Source organism: Perca fluviatilis, chromosome 7 (assembly GCF_010015445.1).
Source record: "Perca fluviatilis chromosome 7, GENO_Pfluv_1.0, whole genome shotgun sequence".
In the NCBI taxonomy this organism is placed as follows: Eukaryota; Metazoa; Chordata; class Actinopteri; order Perciformes; family Percidae; genus Perca; species Perca fluviatilis.
In genome coordinates, this window is record NC_053118.1 from 15151963 (window position 1) to 15167047 (window position 15085).

Here is a 15085-nt window from a genome sequence, read left to right on the forward strand (position 1 = left end):
TTCTTAGTCTGTTTTGTTCAGTCTTGCTGTCTGTCGGTCGGTCTGTCTGTCTGTCCCCCCCACCCCCCCCTCTCCCCCCCTGTTTGTGTTTTGGCAAAAAAGCATTCCAATTTAAAGAGTGGCTCATCTCAGTTTGTCTGTTGTTTCAAGATAACATTTCATTTTTTTTCCCAAACGGAGATAATGAGATATGTCTTCTCTTGTTGTGACCAAATCAGTGCCAAAAAGTGAGATTATTATTTTTGGATGCTTGCTTGTTTATTTTCATATTTTGAACTGACTGACTTGAAAAAGCTATGAAAAAAAGGTTTATCCAGCAATTAAAACTCACCACTTTAAAGCAAACCTGTAGGAACATATCATTGGTTTCATCTTATCAAAAGTCATCAAATGTTAAACAAAATTGCTCTGCAGCAAGGCAGTCACAGGTTTTCTCATTATGCATCTTGTGTCGCATCTTTCATTGAAGCAACACCTACCTATTGAATACATGATGAGCTTCATATCATTTTTATCACTCTGATTAACACTGTGATAGCACAGGAAGACTAATTGCCTTTTAACACCTGTGACATTTCCCTCTTTCACTTCTATTTTAATGAGTGTTTGATATCTCAACATACAATTTTAGAAACTGCAAGCGAGAGCGCCCTTTTATTGGAAAACTTCCACCGCATTGTCTTCTGTAATTTACACATGAACTTTCTTTCCCTGATTTAAAAAGGATCACCATGTAGAACTGCATATCCAGGAGGGGCGGTTTTAGATTTAAGACATAATCGCACGGCTGGGTTTTATTAAGTCTTATACTTTACATATTTAAGGAGACGTTACATCATTAGCTGGTGTTGAACGGGCCAGTGTTAAAAGTCAGAGTGGTATCAGGGAGAGGTTAACAGAGAAGGGGGCGATGGGTAATGAAGGGAGCGTTCCTTCATCAGCATATAGTAAAATAATCCTGAATTATATGATAATCAGCAGAACTTGAAACGCCATATCTCAGTCAAGGAACTTGTGTTAAAGTACTTTCCTTGATCAGAGCATGCTGGTATTTGGTGTAGGCCTTTGTTAAGTTACTTTCAGGTCTTTTCTTGCTCTACATGGCTTTGCTGCCCCATATGGTTGGGATATTTGTAATGTATTTCAATCTTCCTGTGTAATGGTTATCACTGTCCTCACGTGAAGTGTATTTCATCATTGTTAGAGAGATTGGGAGACTTTTCATACTGTGTATCAGCAAAATGCTCAGTTTTATGAAATAAAAATGAATTCCTTTTCATTATTTACATCCAGGAATCACTAGCTATATGTATGCACATTTCCCTATAGTCCCAGGTGAAAATGTTTTTCTTGATTAAAAATACATATTCATGAGAAGACTTCCCCCATGGCTTACATTCAGCATGCTGATGAACTTGTACTGACCTCATGACTAGAAACAACAAAATGTTAGTAAGCCTTGAACAATGTTATTTTTGAAGTGGCTGTTTCTTATTTGAAGTGTCGAACAAAAAGAAAAGGCTACAGCTGCAAGGGCACACAACCGTGAAAACAGACCATAATCTTTGCTTAATCTCTTGTTCAGCTTTGAGGTGGCTGGCAGTCATGTGTGTAATGATAATTATTACTCTTGTCATCACTAGTGTCAAGCTTTTTTATATTAGCTGTGTCAACATTTCATAAAGGAAGACGTTCCTTTTCCTGATGCGCATGGGAACTATCAGCCCTCCGATGAAGACATCCAGTGTCGTTGTCTCTTTGTTTCTTTCATTTGGTTGAGAAGCAGCGTCTGACTCTGGGGATTACTTTTAATGTTGCATTAATCCATCCCATGGAGTCTTGCGTGTTCTGCCATCGCAGGGATCATTCTTTGATATCAAATGGTGAAGAGAGAAACTCTAAAACCTCTTCAGATCCCTCTTGTCAAAACACAGGTGGAATGTGAATGTTGAAACCGCAGTGTGTTTCAACCAGTCTTCTTCTCCGCCTCTACAGTCCCAGGGAGTAGATTCACAAAGCAGAGAGCCTCACAGAGAGACACAGGGAGACATAGACAGGTACAAAGAGATGAAGAAAGAAAATACACATGGAAATAGAATGGGGAGCGTAGCGAGAGTTTTTCTTTTCCAGGCCTCAACATTTTGCATAAACCAAAGCAAAACAAGACGTCTGCTTAAAACTCGTTTTAGGTGATTGGATTGCAATCAGATAGTGCTTGACCACATAAAAAAAAAAAAGAGTAGTTGTCAATGCACCCAAAACGCATTGAGGAGGGATTGTGATTGTGGCAGGGATGCATAGTGTAAATGCAATTGCGTTTTTAATCCACATACATCAACTACCAGCCGTGGGCTCTAACAGGTCCGGACAGAGTGCACAACTTTTAGCCCAGACACAAATCTCCATGTAGCAACAGGAGAAAAGTCCAGTGAGAGAAATATAAAAATAAAAAGAATTTACTGTTGTGTCGGTGCTGGTAGCTGAGGCGAGAGCAGGCGTTGCTGGTGGACAGTGCACATCCAAAACGTCCAGCAGCCAGACGGCCAAATTGCCTCTTACAACTGACAGCTGCAGCAGGAGGAGACAGTAAAAAAGAGAGAGACGTTGGCTGTTTGAGTTGGACAGAGCAATCAGATCTCAATGTGGACACTGAAGACTCATATTAATATAGGGTGTAAATGTAATCAGGTTAGATAGATAGATAGATAGATAGATAGATAGATATGAGACACATTTTAATGCCAGGTGTAAATGGGGCCTATACCTCGGCTAAATAAAATTCTGTTTTCATTCAGGCAAGGTAACTGTTGTGTACACACACTGAAATGTCGCTTTTGCTCATCTCACCCTTATGAAAGTGGCATTTGCTCCTCTGGCCCAGGAGAAACAACAGGCAATAATGCAGACAGAGAGAATATAGCTATTTTTAGCTTACCTACCCCAAAGGGAAGTAGGCCTAAAAGAAATGAAAGTTACACACTTGTACCAACACCGTCAAATTAAAGAAGAATTCTACTGTATCCTAATCTATTCTTGATCTAGTGATGGGTAAATTTAATCTAATGTGATGTGACACCAATTTTCTTCTACAAATTACTGTATTGGACTTGGACAAAAACTATATAAGGTAGAGAGGTTCTTTTTTTGCATATTAATATTGTTTTGAAACAAAGGAAAAAAAGGGGAAACAGAAACAAACAATGAACAATGAGAAAGAAGATAATTTTATTCAATTGTCTGTCTGAATCTCCATCAACAAGCTCCTGTCCTTACATCACAGACACACTCTCTCATTAGCGATGACAGCTAAACATCATTGAGCGTGTGTATGTGTCTTTGTATCTGCTGTATTTGCCTGTGAGTATGACCATCATTCAAATTTAACTTTACTCTGTTTGTTCTTCCCCTCATCTTTTCTCCCTCCACACCCCTCCTCTCAGTTTTATGCGCCTGTTATTTATTTCCCTCATTAGCGATTGTTTCTTTCCATTAGAGAGCACCTCTTCATGCCAGCACTTTCCTCAGGGAGAGCGGAGGGACCTGTGCTCTTCTTGGCAAGAGCGGCTCCCTTTCTAACCCTCTTAAATATAGTTGAAACAATCTCCTTTACGAAACCCCTTCCCACTGCCATCTCCACCCTTTTTTATGATCCAAAGGAACGTGTTGGCTGGGGTGTGTGTGTGTGTGTGTGTGTGTGTGTGTGTGTGTGCCTGAGAGGAACAGTAGTATAAAAAATAAGTGAAGATTGGATCATAAGCTCCTGCCATTACCTGTGTACTGACATTCTTGTGAGTCAGGTGCCACCCCTTCATACCTTCCCCACCCCAACACACACACACACACACACACACACACACACACACACACACACACACACACAAAACCCCCACCGGTACACGCAGGAATTTCCAGATCCCAAAGACAACACAGAGGGCCCTCCGACATATTTGCCGTCATCCTCTTATTAACTCTCCCCGTTTGAACAGAGGCACATCAAAAGTAAGCAAAACACATAATTACTGGCATTAATATAACGAGCTCTTGGAGATAAGCCACTCTCCTAAGCCCCCACCTCCCATACTTGGAGGGCATGAAGGAGGGGAAGAGCAGAGGGAAGGTGGAGCGCCCCTTCAATTAAGTGAGCTGTTCAACCAACATGAACAAACATATTTAGTAGATAATTAGTAGATAATTTTGCAGGTATGTCTGGCACAGGCCACAAAAGGCAGTGTTAAGGAAATAGCAGGGAGGGAGTCAAAGGAGGGAGGCTTGTGGGATGTGCAAAATGCCCCGTGGCTCTGATAGACTCTTAACAGTCATTAACAATGTAGAAATAACACACACACACACACACACACACACACACACACACACACACACACACACACACACACACACACACACACACACACACACACACACACACACATTCAAACACCCTCTTCCCACCTTTACATAGGCCCTCCTCTGCGCTCCATCTCTCTCTGCCCTCCTCCTTCCTCCCCTCTCTCGCTCGTTCTCCGAGGAGCCCTAGTTTTCTGTATGATGAGCTCCTGGGGGGCTTCAGTGTTTGGCAGGAGGCTTTGTCTCTGATACGAGATGAAAAGAGAGAGAGAGAGAGAGAGAGAGAGAGAGAGAGAGAGAGAGAGAGAGAGAGAGAGAGAGGGGGAAAAGAAGACGACGGAGAAGCAGGGTGAAAACTTGAGACCCCTGGGGGCACTTCTCCCCTCATTGTGAGGATTTGCCTAACAGCTTCACAAGAGGGTTTACATCTTCCTCTGAACACGAGGGGTATAATCACAGATCAAAACAAATTACCTATCTGTAGTCAGCAGAGGTGTCTGCCTGTCAAAAGCCCAGAGTTACATAAGATTTAAGTCAGTGCAAACTGAGCCTCTGATTTGGGGCATGGGGTGAATTCTTACTTTGAATTGTTAGCGTTGCGAGGGCCTAGCGGTAAGACGCCAGTGGTGCATACCACACAAACTGACTGTGAAGAACAAAGTTTAGCTTTGATAATTACTTGCACTCCTCCAAAGTGACATTGTCGTGACTTTTGATTAACTTGGAGCCACGCGTTGCATTATTTTTGTGGGTTAACCCCTGTGCATGAGGACCATGTCAATGTATTCCAGAACAGAAATATACATTACAGCTTTTCAGTTGTTCGTCATAACAAAAGTAACAGCTGAATTGTCTTCTTTTAGATTGACGTGACATCATTGCAGGGAAGGACCGTCACGCTTGGTGGTCTGATTTTCAAACACACCAGCACACCAGCGTCTGAGGCCCACTGGGCATAATCGAGTTTTCAGAAATGTCTTCAAATATATCACCAACTCTTATTTATTTTAAGTGTGTGAGACAATGTTACTGGCAACTTGCTGATGCAACCACAACTGTGTGAAAGTTCTGCACATTATGGGGAAGAGCGAGAGGGGGGAAAAAAGAGCTTAGTTTCCACAATATCAAGTGCAGGTTCAGAAATCTGTATTTAATATATATATATATATATATATATATATAAGGTTTATTGGGGCATCCAGAACTCCTGGGAAACACATTAGTGGGAAATGATGGACTCTGTCACAGTATCTGTAAAAGAATACATGGCTGATTATCCTATTAGGAGTTTGTGCCTTTTTTGTTTTGCCAGGTGTGTATTATATACTATATTTCTGCTCTATCTAGCCCATCTAAGCCCCTGCCACCACTTGAGAGTAAATCTGTTATGTTTACTGGTGACCCTGTGGCCAAGAGGTGGGCTCTTATAGTTCACACAAGTTATTAGGCCTCTAGATAGAAGCAAGGTAGGAGAAAAACACATTTCTTTTCTAAATGGTGTTTTCAGCTTTTCATGTCCCAAACTTTTTCTCACATTTGTTACATCTTCGAACCAATTCTTTTCTTTTGGAACCGTTTACCTTATATCATGATGTCATTGAGGAGAGAGTACAGCCACAAGGGCCGCAAGTTTGAACAAAACCTGTACAATAACAAAACTATCATTGCCCAAAACTAGTTCAGACACCTAAACACAAAACTAAACCAGGCTCGGTTACATGAACAGAGTTATGGCACTGTGTGGACGTCAGGATCATTGATGCCTGCAGTAATCATATTAAATAGCTGTTTCCGAGTTGGAATTTGAAAACATAATCAGCAGAGCCATCATTGACTGCAGAAGATGTGTTTTTGATGGCCTTTGCTGCTTTGCATGCCCTAAGCAGGAAAGGAAGGGATTTCTCTGACAGAGAACTCTTTGAGAAGTGAAAAAGCTGGTCTCAGGAATGCCGCTGGCAACACAGTCACCTCGAGGCATCTAGTGAAAGGTTAGACGAGGTGTCCGACCTGACGTGTCTATATAAACAATGTCTTTGTAGGGGCATCCAGGGTTATTGTTAAAGGATTAAGACCTTGTCTTTGATGTTTAAGTCAGCTGCTAATGCCAGTGTCACCTCCTAGTGCAACACAAGAGCTAAGGGTTGTGGGAATAGTTGGGACAGATAGCTCACAGTGGGCATGTCTACAGATCTCTCAGGTGTCAGCTAGGTATCAAGGCAGAGTCGGCTAGCTGATCCCTATAATCACTCTCCTATTACCGCACAATTAGCTGCAAAATGAACTCATTAATGCCACTGACACCTCTTACTGAATGGCGTTAGCAAAGCTGTGTTGTGACAGCAGTTCTTTCAGCTGTCGGATACAAATTAAACGTTAATAACAAATTAAATGTGTCTTAAGACAATGAGGTAACGTCTTAAATTAGTGCTGCTTTCCCCCCCATGATTAATGTAATTAGAAAGCTACACAATTTGAAATTTGAAAAATGATTGTTTATTCTCAGGAATATAATCCATACGAGGAAGCCATTACATTGTTTAACCCATTTTTGCAGCACCTTCAAGTTGTGTCAAGTTGTCATAAAGCGTTTATAAGTAACGGTGAAAGGAAAAAAGGCAGTAACACCTGCATTTGAGATGCTATACAGCATTATACCTTCAGTTTTGGAAATCCAACACCCTCAAATCCTGGATGAGTGGATCACAGAGTCTCAGGCTCTAGTGAAAACAGCCACGTCTGGCGATGACTCAGTTATTGTTATAAAACGGACTTGAATGAAAACCTCATTAGTTTTATCTGTGAGCTGGAATCAGGGGTGCTGTCTGGCATGGATTCCCAGCAGTCAAAACAGAAAACAAGAGCTCACTGTGTGCTCTTTGAGACATCAAGGTGTCTGATCTGAATTGCTTTAGTTTGGAGGGAGAATGGCTTTACCGTCTCTGTGAAACTGATCCGTGAAGTGGATTAGGGACGGTTCTTCTTTCACTCAAAACAACAGAGCTTGAGGAGTTAGACGAGGAGGTGTGTGTGTGTGTGTGTGTGTGTGTGTGTGTGTTTAAGAGTGCAGTCCTTACTCACAAATATATATTTACCTTGCACGTGATATTTTCCAGTCTGACCATGCTGGAAACTCTCTAACTTCAGAAACATGATATAATTCCTCAGAAAAGTCAGGCCTTGCATGCAAATCTACCACTCAATCTTTCTTTAAGTAGGTTACACATTTCATACCCACTTTAATTTATACTGTTGGGAATCTAGGAGGTCTATCATCTGAATACAGAGACATTGGACATGTTCAGTGATTTTATTTGGCCACTAGCTATGAACAGCCTAGTAAAAAAGATAAAAAAACAGATTACACCGGATTCATTCCATTACTATGCTTCTAATAAAAGAATAGTAACAGCAGTTCTGTATATCTTTGAGAACAAACACAAGTGATTTGCCTATTGCTGCTTTAAAGCTCCATTAGAATATTTTTAGATGCCAATATGGCTTGGTTTTAGTCCTGGGATGGGGGTCAGACACACACACACACACACACACACACACACACACACACACACACACACACACACACACACACACACACACACACACACACACACACACAGAGGCACGCAGAGTTTGTCCTTGGCCTGGCACCTCTTTTGGCAAGGTGGCGGTATGGCTCCAAAACAAATGAGGGACACCCTAGCTGTGCCAATAGTCTCAGTCCCTTGGCAGACACCACAGAATCATCTTTTCTTCCCAGGAGTTATGACTCTGGAGAGTTGATCATTAGTCAGGAATCACAGAAACACAGACACAAAGACGTAAAATAGAACTCAGGTCGTAGTTAAAGTGATAGACAACAAATCACTGCAGATGCTTGAAAAGCTCCAAGTCAACTTTTCAGACATTAAGCATTTGAGGTTACATCAGTGGCTTCATTGTTCTTATGGATATGATCCATTAAAAACTATCAATCACTAAAACCTGTTAGGAGATTTTACTGCGACGGTAGCACCTGATTCAGGGACACATCAGTGAGGCCCAGCACATATCAAGTGTGGTGGCCTATCACTGCCAAAACGCTCATACTGTCAGGTGCAAGTGTATTTTCCTGCTCTGTTCCCATTTGGTAACTTAATGTCTTGCCATAAAATTATATTGTGTTAGCAAACTTAGCAAACAGATGTAGGTGTGCTAAAACATACTTGCACAGATGCTGAGTTTGTGCTATGTTTTTGGCTTTATGTAGTAAAGGCACACCCTCTTTAAAGTCAAACAAATTCCTTTATGTATTTATTAGTTCCTGCTGCTGTATGTCATACCAGTTTGCCTGTTTGGTGGCTCTAGGATCATATTTTTACAGCCACCTAAAGGTATCAGGAAAGGCACATGCTTTCCATCAATCTGCATTTGATATATGTGGCTTCCACTGAGGATATTGAGCCACACAAGCCAAAACTGCTTTCCAATATACTGTACTCCCCAATACCTGTACACTGGCATTAAAGTGTAAAATCAATTGCCCTTTTAAATTACACCAAAGACCATCAGACTTAACAATTTTTTGCTACGAGTACATGAGACATCCTGAAGAACCACGGGTGAAGTAGACCAAACACTTTGATTAAAAAATGTTGCACCATTCCAGATTTTTCTCAACACTATATACCTGAACTCAATGGGATTCAAAAGTACTTTCTCTGTGGCCAAAAACCTCTGGGTTGCATCAGTTTCATGAGTCATAATATTTTTCCCAATGTCTCCCAAAAGTAGCACCTAGCATTTGCATAGAATGAAGTAAACAGCTCGATATTTATTTAAGAGTGTAATGAACACCAGTTAATTTTATTGGCCATGATTGATACCAGTGCCTAACAATCCAACTAATTCCCGATAAATCAACCCCTTTTAGTATATTTGCGGCCATCAGCTTACACCAAGCTTCATCCTTGATTTGTAAAAACTGGGCCATAAAATCTTCACATCACAATGCGGTCTCCTGTGAGCCAAAAGGAATGTTTTTTGTAATCTTATTGCAATCAATCAAGTGTGTGTCAGACAAAATACAAACATTGCCAGATTGGTCATTCTTAACAAAGACTTGATAAATGTGTGTCCATATTGCATGCACAGCGTCAGCCTGGTCAAATTAAAGCAACCAGCAGCACAATCAAAAAGAGTGGTTTGGCAGCCTAAGCAGGACCCCAGTCCGGATTCTAACTTTACGGCTGGGACTGTGTAATTATTCATGCAGAAATACTTGCGGGTGAATGTAATGTGTAAGCTGGTACACCTGGGGTAGAATTTCAGTGCTCAGAGGTGAATTGAAACACACACAGCAATGACACGATTGGGGTGCTGACACGTTCATTAGCACATAGGCAGATTTGACACAGCTGGAAGATGTAGCGAGGAGCTGCTGTCAAGGTCTTGGAATGCTGCAAGACTGGCACAAACTAAGGGTTGGATGCTCATCGCCGTGTCATAAGAGACCTGGCGCTGTCTCGTCTCCTTTTTTTAAAATATTTTATTTATTTTCCTCCCTCGTTGTGTCGTTGCAACACACTGAGTGCCATCATTTGCATGAGTTTGACACCCCGATGTCTAGCTTCTTTGTCCTCTCTCCAACTTGTTTCCTCTCTGTCCGTCTCTTTCTCTCTCTCTTCCCCCCTCTGTTCATGTCAGTCGTCTCTCTCCCCCGTTCTCTCCCTCTCACTCCCTCTTTTTTTCTCTCACTGTGCCTCTCCTCTTTCTGCTGATGGTGGCGGTGCCATCCATGCCAATTATGGCAGTCGAGCAGGTGGCTCCTTGCAGGTGGTAGAGGATTAATCCCTGTAAAGACTTCACTTCATTAGGAAATCCGTTTAATGTGGCCAGTTGATTGATAAATCTCCCGGACCTCTCTCAGAGTCCCCAGATTACTGCCAAGTTTGTCTATTATATGCTAGGTTGACCCTGATGTCAGAGACTGCGAGAGGGAGAGAAAGAGACAGAAAGACACTGTTTGTTGTGTCTTTCCAGCTAAAGTTAGTTTATAGGACTGTTATGCTATTTGCTGACTGGGATAGAACGTCTCAGTATTTTATGCATAAAGTTGGAAAAATTTGCTTTTTTTTCTTAAAAAAAAAAAAAGTGACTGCAAGTCTCCAAATCTCAAAGGGTATAACCTGAAATTATAAGACACTTGAGATGTAACGTTATTATTAAATAAGTGACAGGTTTACCAATAAAAGTTTAACAGTGCATCACCTAATTTGAAAGTACAAGCAATTTTTACCACCTCTGTGGGGCAAAGAAAGAAAAAAAGAAAAAAAGAAAAGGGTTTGGCTTATTAGATTTAATACCAGAGAACATGTTAAGTATCACAGCATTTAAGAATGAACTGTAAGAACTTGCCCTTCCAGTCTCAGACCACCCACACTCTCCTTACTGTGTCAAGCCTTTGCATTTAACTCAAGTATCTCCTTAACTCACCCCTCTATAATTTTCCATTTCAGTATTATCACAATTACCCTGTGAGCCAGGACGGGAGGGAACTCCCCGCCGCTCGTGACTGTCTGTGTGCCACCCTCGGGCTTGTGGTCTGGTCGGATTTGTGAAACACTGACAGACAACCCCTTCATCAAGCCTGTCAAACAAGGATGACAAATGCGTCTCCACATCCCCAAGATGCCTACAATATTTAAAGCCATGGGAGAATGGCGAAGCTGACAGAGAATAGCAGACGCAAAGTTCAAGCCGCGTCAGGCTGTATCATTCTCAAATTCTGAGGAGAGACTCTGAGTTGAACCTGATGGCATGTTGACTTAATGATTCTGACAGAGCATATATGGTGTCTGTCTCAGGTTTCTACAAGGCAGTGAAGTCAAGTCAAAATATATTTCATCGACTTAAAGAGGGATTTGCTTACAATGCTGCATATTAAATACGTATATGATTACCTTACAATTGGATTCTATCTTATTCTGAAACTTTTTTTAATCCCACCTTTTGCCAAATGAGAAACAAATTAAAACAATATAGGCCTATATTTCAAAGGTACTTGTCACAGCCACAGAGGTACTGATAATTGTTCTTAAACATAGAAATACACACACACATGTACAACCACACACACATAACGTGCCACCCAACTTTGATCGCTATCACCAAAAACAATAGCTTGGAGATACAGTCAGGCTATGAGGCAATCAAACATACAGTCATTCTTCTTCCAGCTGCTACCAAGCATGTAACTATATTGCTTTGCCCGGTGCTCGGAGCCTTGTCAAAATATGACAGAAGATCACACCTTTTTTCCCAGGGTGAGCGCTTTAATTACAGGGTGGCTTCTAGCCTTACCACATCTGTACAAATGTCAGTCCAAAGTTCACCGCTCTTTGAGGAAGAGAGTTGCCTTTCAAAAAATATATATAAATTGTGCTCATTGTTAGGCAACAGAATATTGTTATACACAATCCTTGCATTTTGAGGTCACCCCCACCCTTCATTTCTTTTCTATTTATGACAAGTCATGTGTGCCGTCATTACTCATGCTCACTATCACATTTCTTTAACAGTCTCTGGCATCTGCACTTTGATATCTAATACTTTAATTGCTGCAGGGTCATACATCTTGCTGTCCTTCGCAACAATAAATGGGTTGTGAAACAATAAGCAGGCGTTTGGGATGGGATAATTCATTGCATGCAAGTTAACCCGTAAAGTCCACGATGGACCTAAGACACGCTGCATGAATCCCAACAGGTAGGAATATGCATCTGTGTCTTCCTCACATAGAATAATATAAGATAATTATATTGGAATGGTATTTTAAATAGATCTGTTTATTATGGTGTGAATTACTTGGCTTGTATTCATTTTGCAAATATTTAAAATACGGTTTTGCTCAAATGCTCAATCCAGTAAAGCAATATTATTTAAATATCTGTTCAGTTTTTTCCCCCTGTTAGAGCAATTAATGTAGAGTATTAGAGTCCTCATTTTAAATACAACACATAATGCACAACTCCTTGTTTTAGTTGTCTGTGAAACTGCCACACTGCTGTCTTAATGAGTTTTGTAGCCACAGATTAGGATCATATTTTAATGGTAATTGTGCATGACTTTTACAGTATTTGACTTACTACCCTGCCCGTTATTCCCTTCAGCAGCACCTGTGTCTTTGTTCGTACCCAGAGCTGCAGGTGGCAGCATAGTCTTAGAGGACATGACAGGCTAGATTCCTTCAAGGATACACATACACGCGCAGACACACACCACTTAGCCCCGTTGAGCTTTTCCCTATTCCCCTGAAGTACACACTTTGACCTTTGGATATTTGTTACCCGCAGAAAGTGACATTGGGAGTCAGCCAGTGGCTCGCCTCTTAGCTTGACTGTCTGTTTGTAAGGGGGTGTAATAATTAGCAAGTTCTCAGCCTGTGATTTTTAATGTCCCTAATTTGGCTGAGACAGAATCTGTGTTTGTGCTACGTGATACCGCCTGCATTTCTAAAGTGTTTTCCAAAGCTGAGGCAGGTTTTGATATTTTCTTACACACCGTTTTGCATTTCATTACCATTGGTGAGGTGACGGTGGGCTGTTTATGACAAAACATAGACAGGCGGTTGAAGTATTTTGGCTGCAGGGAAGAGTGTTTTTTACACTGATTTACCAGACTTGGAGGCTTGCATCTTATTATTTGGACTATTCTTTAACCTCGGCTGTTCAATTGTGTGAGACTTGGGTGTTTACGACCTGCTTGGGCATGGTTTCCCAGGGGTGTGAGGAACAGGAGGATGGGACAGTTGCTAAGAATTTTCAAGTAACCGATAAAGAAAGTAAAGAATAAAAAAAGCTATCTTTTACATCACGGATTTATTTATTTTATGTGCTCATAATTTATATGGACGTGTGGTTTATTGTCTTATTATCATTATTTTTCAGTGGAATTACTGGTTGTTTCATTCTGCCGCATACAAAGAAAACACTTTTTGAGCTTCACTGGCTTGGAAAATATCCTGAAAAAAAAACACACAAAAAACTGAATATGTGCAAGTTTCAAGGAAAACCCCAATAATATCTCACAGACAAGGCTGTGCTGTAATTGTCCTAACCCAAAATACCTCACAATACGTATATTATCATTGATTTCTCATAAATGCAAATGGATGAAAAATGTCTCCGCCCTGTTGCTGCATATCTCAACCATTCACGGGGAAATGTCTCGGGTGCCATATTCTGTCAGCCTACTGAATAAATTCAAGTCCAAATGTCTCAAGGCTGTACATTGTCATTCATATAGAAATAATGTGATTCCTTACTGGTGGTGACCCCACATCTGGCAGAACTGTTAACCTTTTGGTTCTGTGGCTTTGAGGTGAGTGTAGCTCAGCCTCCCCACCCCCCACCCATGGCTTTCCCCTCTCTGGAGCTGGAGCAGTGTTAAGGTGCAGAGTGTGGGAGCCCTCACACTGCTGCAAGGGGTGTGTGTGTGTGTGTGTGTGTGTGTGTGTGTGTGTGTGTGTGTGTGTGTGTGTGTGTTTTTTTTTTTTGTGTGTGTGTGTGTGTGTGTGTGTGTGTAAAGCAGGGGGTGTTTAAGGCTGCCCATTTGGGATCGGACCCTGGGTGTTAAACACTGAGGAGCTGGGGGAGAGGACTCTGTCAGCGTGGAGGACACAGCACAGCCAGCACAGAGGTCACTAGAGCGCACACACACACAGACACACACGTTGCACTAAACTATGCTGTGTACACAGACACACTCATAAATGCACTCATGCATCCATGCATACACACTGTCACTATCCCTCTCTCTCCTCTACACACACACACACACACACACACACACACACACACACACACACACACACACACACACACACACACACACACACACTACTTCAACAGCATTGCATTGCTTTGCTCGTCTCCCCTCTCCTCCCTTATCCTGTCAAAACTCCATTGTGGGGTCAGAAAAGCAGCGGTCAGGGGGATAATAGGAAAACGGCTCAAACAGGGTACTGTTGACACATTATGAGAAAGTAAAGGATAGACACAGGAACAGAGTGAGTGAAGGTCTGTTAACTATCTACAGCCTTCTTCAAATGAGCATTTTTTTACATGTTAAATTCTCAATATAAATACATACATACAAATGTCAACATTTCACTGTTTTACCTGTTTTATACTAATCCCTCCTGTTTACATGAGGGATTTGTAAAATAATTTTAAAGAAAAATAAAACCTCAAACAACTAATGTAGGACAAGGTCAAAAATCTCTTGTTCTTTGTGTAAAACAGTTTGTTCCACTCGGATACAGCCAAAGGACACTCATTAACTATGTTTTAACTATTCTGATTTGCATCGTGTGAACTAGTCAATCAGTATAGTACATTAAATGAACAAATGTAACACCACCAAATTTCAGCAGTAAAAGTGTATCAGCACTTAAGGCAGAGATTGATTGTGTTAAAACAAAACTAATGTAGTCCAGCGCATTTTTTACATTTACACACACACACACACACACACACACACACACACACACACACACACACACACACACACACACACACACACACACACACACACACACACACACCCTCTCTACATAGGTGCAAGTTGACTTGTCAGCTTGAGATGGCTTCATCTACCATTCATTACTTTTACGCCCTGCCTTTCACCTAAATGGCCTTTGCATACTCACCACAGCAACTACTAGTGCATCCTGGGGCAGAGGACCCCACACACACACACACAC

At 41.4% G+C, this 15085-nt stretch overlaps 1 long non-coding RNA gene across 1 annotated transcript in view; it reads left to right on the forward strand.

Moving 5' to 3' along the window:
- LOC120562980 overlaps window positions 1-11262 on the forward strand; it is a 62251-nt gene extending 50989 nt beyond the window's left edge. Inside the window, exon 3 of the long non-coding RNA XR_005639889.1 lies at window positions 10839-11262. This is a non-coding gene — a long non-coding RNA (uncharacterized LOC120562980). The remainder of the gene's footprint in view (window positions 1-10838) is intronic.
- The last annotated feature ends 3823 nt before the right edge of the window (window positions 11263-15085 follow it).